This window comes from Branchiostoma floridae, chromosome 19 (genome assembly GCF_000003815.2).
Source record: "Branchiostoma floridae strain S238N-H82 chromosome 19, Bfl_VNyyK, whole genome shotgun sequence".
NCBI classification, from domain to species: Eukaryota; Metazoa; Chordata; class Leptocardii; order Amphioxiformes; family Branchiostomatidae; genus Branchiostoma; species Branchiostoma floridae.
Window position 1 is genome coordinate 6,117,769 of NC_049997.1, and position 5,443 is coordinate 6,123,211.

The 5,443-nt window shown below is 37.0% G+C and overlaps 1 protein-coding gene across 1 annotated transcript in view; it reads left to right on the top strand.

Moving 5' to 3' along the window:
* The first annotated feature begins 507 nt into the window (after window positions 1-507).
* LOC118406773 (leucine-rich repeat and immunoglobulin-like domain-containing nogo receptor-interacting protein 1) overlaps window positions 508-5,443 on the top strand; it is a 61,559-nt gene continuing 56,623 nt past the window's right edge. The window contains exon 1 of the mRNA XM_035807088.1: window positions 508-582. The gene's annotated coding sequence lies outside the window, so the exon portion shown is untranslated. The remainder of the gene's footprint in view (window positions 583-5,443) is intronic.

The window sequence follows — 5,443 nt, forward strand, 5'->3', positions numbered from 1 at the left end:
CTATCTGAGAGACTCAGTGTATCTTAACTGGTTCATACTATTGCACTGCAAGGCACATGGCAAAACTTTGAAATATCGAAGGCCTGAATATCTCGCTGTCTAAAATGTACATAGCTGCTGAGAGAACATTTTGTCATATTACATAATATATTATAAAATATTGATTTATAACAATGCCTTATTTTTCTTGCAGTAGTTATATTTCTAATATACAGTCAAACCTGTCAATAGCGGCCACACAAGGGACTGGAGAAATGTGACCACTATAAAGAAAATGTTGATCAATTGACCACGAGCAATAAGTTACACATGCATGATTTCAGTACCCAATAATCTTTCTAACTATTGGCAAGTAAAATTTTTTCTCAAAATTCAACTGACCCTGCCAAAGTCAAATGATTGATGATTTTTGACTGTATTGTGAAATATTGATTTGTGACAATGCACCATTTTCCTCCCAGTAGGTATATTTCTAACAGGCACAATTTTCTTTCTCCTCTTCTGCAGAACACAATGACAAGACTGAGGCATAATCTTCTATTGTGATGTTGGAAACACCAAGTGTGGTACATTGTCAACAAGGTATGTCCTATCCTTATATGCCATTACTACATTAACATGCACTAGGTGTGACTGATATGAACATTCAAAAGTATTTGAAACATCTGAGTAGTTAGGAATAGATATAAAATGCAATACGTTATCAACAGACACTATCCAAAACAACTGAGTCTAAAGCAGGGAGACTTTTATTCATTTCAAAGCTTACATAGATAAGATTGACCAAATGAAATGATACACAAGTATGCTATAAGAAAAGGTTGTCTAGGTAAGAATATCTACATGTAGGTAACAATTATATGTCTCACACAAGGACATGTACAGTAGAATTCTGACAGGTGTTTGCACAACTTTTTAAACCAGAGACAGAATTTAGGCAAAGTGTAATATTATTATATGATACGAAAGATGTTTCCCTTACAAAGTTGGTATCCTTAAAAGTTTATTTTTCTTGAAGTAGATTGTCGTTACGATTTATAGTCATGCCCTGTTTTCATGTGCTTTCTTGCAAACAGGTCATGTATGGAAAGAAGCTGAAAGTTGTATGCTACTGTAATATTAAAACAATTATGATTTTTGATAGAAGATAAAGCTTATGTTTACCAAAAATATTCCATATCTTTGAATGATCACATATTCCCCAAGCACTCTGATAAGCTTAATGATTTGAAAGAGGCTGTCATAGTTACCATCTTACAGTACATGGAAAAGCTTTTAACATTAAATCAACATATCCCTTGCCCAGCTTTAAAGAGCTGCTGTATGATGTTCACTGATATTTCTAAGTTAAATGTCATAGGAAGAGTTTCCTTATTTTCTGGGTAGTTTACTCCAGTTTGCTGTTTGATGAAAGTAGTTGAATTTCAGAAGAGACACAATTGGTTTGTTGATGAAGATTAGACATTCAGTTAATTAGAGGGTCTCACTAGATACCGAAAACAACCGAAAACAACCGAAAACAACCGAAAACAACCGAAAACAACCGAAAACAACTTTCACTAAATACCGAAAACAACCGAAAACAACTTTCACTAATTACCGAAAACAACCGAAAACAACTTTCACTAATTACCGAAAACAACCGAAAACAACCGAAAACAACTTTTAACTACCGAAAACAACCGAAAACAACTTTTAACTACCGAAAACAACTCGACACAACCATAAACAACAGACAATCATTTCAATGGGTTATTATTTAATAATTTTGATTTTATTTTGGACAGAAGTTAGGCTAGGACGACCAATGTTATTAATACAATATTAGTAATAATAGAGTCAACGATCTCCTTTGCCTTTTGGAATATATTAATGTTCGAATTCAGATTCACGGATCCTGTAAGTATCCTGTATGTTATAAACGGGGACTGCTTGGTTAACTCGCAAACTCATCAATGGATATCTATACTACTTGGCATCTATTGTGTAACTCCAAGCAGGGGTTACGGTGGGGCGGGGTGTAGTAGTGTCCCCAACATGAAATCGCAGTCACTACTATCCCCCGACAAAACTGCTTCGAAAATGGGTTTGCTTATCAATTATTGTTGAATCTGCCTGCTGCGCATTTACCTCATGTGTACTACATTTTCTTCTAGCAACCAAAACAATCTAGTACATTTCTTGCTCAATTTTAACGCATTCCGCTATCACAACAAATCGCTTTAAATGGACAAACCGCAAACGTGTATTACCACAGAGGCCCCTTATTCTGGATTAAACTAAATGATCAAAATAAAACAGTGTGTGATAGAAAGGTGTTTCCACAGTCTACTTCCCCTTTGCTGCAAAAATCCTCCAGAATCACCCCATTCTCTTCCTCGGCCAAGGAGAAACTAATGCAAGGGATAGTAACGAGTAGATGAAAATAAAATAGCAATAAGTAGTTGTTTAAGAGTCATTTTCCGGCTGTTTTGGAGTTCTGATCGGTTGTTCATGCGTGTTTTAGGAGGTTTCGAGTTGTTTTCGGTGTTTATTGATTTGCTTTCGGTATTTATTGAGGTGTTTTCGGTATTTATGGAGTTGTTTTCGGTAGATATCAAATTGTTTTCATTGTTTTCCGCATTTTACGGGTTGTTTTCGGTACATGTCAAGTTGTTTTCGGTTGTTTTCGGTTGTTTTCGGTTGTTTTCGGTATTTAGTGAGACCGAGTAATAGATACTCATTCTACAAAATTTTTTCATATAAAGGCAAGTGGACAATGTTATGTTTTGTAAGCATTCAGAAAGACAGCAGATACATGTAAGTATTAGTAAAAACAGTGGATTCTGTCAGAAATGTTTGACAGCTTTCAAAGCTTTTAAAGTTCATAACTGTACACAAAAACAAAGCGCTTACCAACAAGCTTTCGATCAGATCCTTATCAAGTTGTAATGACCCTAAGTCTACATGTATGTTACACATTCAGACAGTGTGACGTCAGCAAAGAGTCAAAGGTGCTTGGAAGTCGGTATCGGCCCCCGTCTCGGTTGAGGGAAGGTTGATGGGTTCTGACGTAGACGTATCAAGTTACTTGTCAATGTGTAACTTGATAAGTTTCTTATCATCATTCATTGACTCTAACCTTCAATGCCGTACCCATGGAGTCTTTTTTCAAGTTCAATGACTCTGGGAAAGACTCCCTGTGTTTCTCCTTTCTTTATCCCCCTTTCAAAGTGATTAGAAGTTTGAGGATCCCTCCTTACATTTTTCAGGGGTGTTATTAACTTCAAACAAGCGCTGCTTGATGATAGAGCAGGTCCCGACTTTTACTGTTGTGGCATACACAAAAAGGCTTTCAGGTTTTGTGGATAGCTTATCCCTCGGTAGAATCACAAAGTGTAGGGTATTTAGAGACTGTACTCTAGTACATTTTATAACTGTTTAATACACATGACCACACTCTAGGGATGATTACTTGGCGGTTGGCCTTACTGGGGTGCGTACTCACTTTGACTTGGTTTTAAAAGCAGTATCTCCCTTGGGCCATACCACTTTAATTTCTTGGTCCTTGGATTTTTAAAAGTGAAAATATAGCAAGAGGACATCATAAAGCTAGAGGGTAGGGGGGGAAACTTGCATATGACTGTATTCACCCCATAAAACTGAGTGTACAAAGGCAAAAACCTGGTCCTCTGGCTTCATTATCATTATGATTAATGTTTTCCAGTTAAGGGTTTTTTGTGCCCAACATATGTTCGGAAGCATATGTTGGTACTGTTTTCACTCTGCTACATTTTTGTTACTTTCCTTCCAAATAACCCCTTAACGTTATACATTATTATAAAGCTTAACGTCTCTACTTTTCAAAAATATAGCATAGTGAAAACAGCACTCTTACTTTCCAAAGGGTCTAAAACGCCCAGAATTGGGAAAAAGTCCAAATTTGTCAGCACCACAAGGGTTAAGAAAAAAAAAAAAAAAGATTCAAGAACCAACAATTAGATTGGTGTGGCCTTGATAGATTCAGGAGTTTGGGGAGTATTCAGAGCCTTGAAGAGACCATGCCCGGTTACTGCCCTGTAAAGCTTCCTCCCTGTTCCATACCCATGAGCATGCCTCTAGCATAAGTACCCGGTATGAGGTGCATTGCAGAGATTTGGGGTTAGGGGCCTCACTTATATTGAAATCTAATGCTGAAGGTTTGATTAGATTTCGGTTGATACTTGCTCTCCTGGACTGACTTAACGAACATGTGAGCAGATTGCTGATGAAGGATTTTGGTACACAAGCTTCAAGTTTAAATGGTTTGACTTACAAGCTAGAGATAATATTTTCATACTAATGAGATAATAATCTTTGAAAGGCGATAAATTTGAGTAGGTTACAGATATGAATGGTTGATTATAGAGCTTTTGAGCAGCAAAGGATTCTCATCCCTGTTGTTGCTGAACCACTGCTTTCATTGATATCAAGAAATGTTAAACTCACATTACACTGCCCCATGCACACAAGCATGTAACTTTTTGGTCACCATAAGTTTGCAGGGATTTTTGATTGGAAACAAATATCTTCAAAAGCAAGGCTTCCAGCGTAGGAAACAAATTACAACAAACTAAACAATACGAAGGCCAGGGATACTTATAATTGTAAAGAAAACCCCATGCAAGTATTATGCACCCCATGCAAGCATGCAAATTCAACCCAAGCTATCAGTCACTATAACTATGAAGGCACTCCCACATAGAAGAACAAATATCAATAACAAAGTATTCGGCACCATGGCCAGGAACAATTATAATTGTAAAGAAATAGCCCATACAAGTAATCTGCAACCCATGCAAGCATGCACATTTAAGTCAAGTTTTCAGCCAATATTACTGTGTAAGGATTCTGGCATTGGAAACAAAGTACAGCAAACTAATAAGCACCAAGGACAGGAACAACTTATAGTTTTGAAGGACACCAGTAATGTACCCCATGCACATTTAACTCCAGTTTTCAGTCATTATAACAGTGCAGGGATTCTGGCATTGGAAACAAAGTACAGCAAGCTAATAAGCACCAAAGACAGGACTAAATAATAGCTGTGAAGGAAGTGCTCAGCGCCATTAATATGTACCCCATGCAAGCATGCACATTTAACTCAAGTTTTCAGTCATTATTTCTGAGTAGGGATTTCAACCTGTAGAAAATAAATTACAACAAACTGAACAGTACCAAGGCCAGGGATACTTATAATTGTGAAGAAAATCCCATACAAGTATTGTGCACCCCATGCAAGCTTGCAAATTTAACCCAATCTATCAGTCACTATAACTATGCAGGCACTCCAAAAGAAAAGAACAAATATCAACAATGAGAAAGTATTCAGCACCAAGGCCAGGAACACTTATGGCTAAGAAGAAAAAGTCTATACAAGTAATCTGCACCCCATGCAAGCATGTACATTTTTCAACTGGAGTTT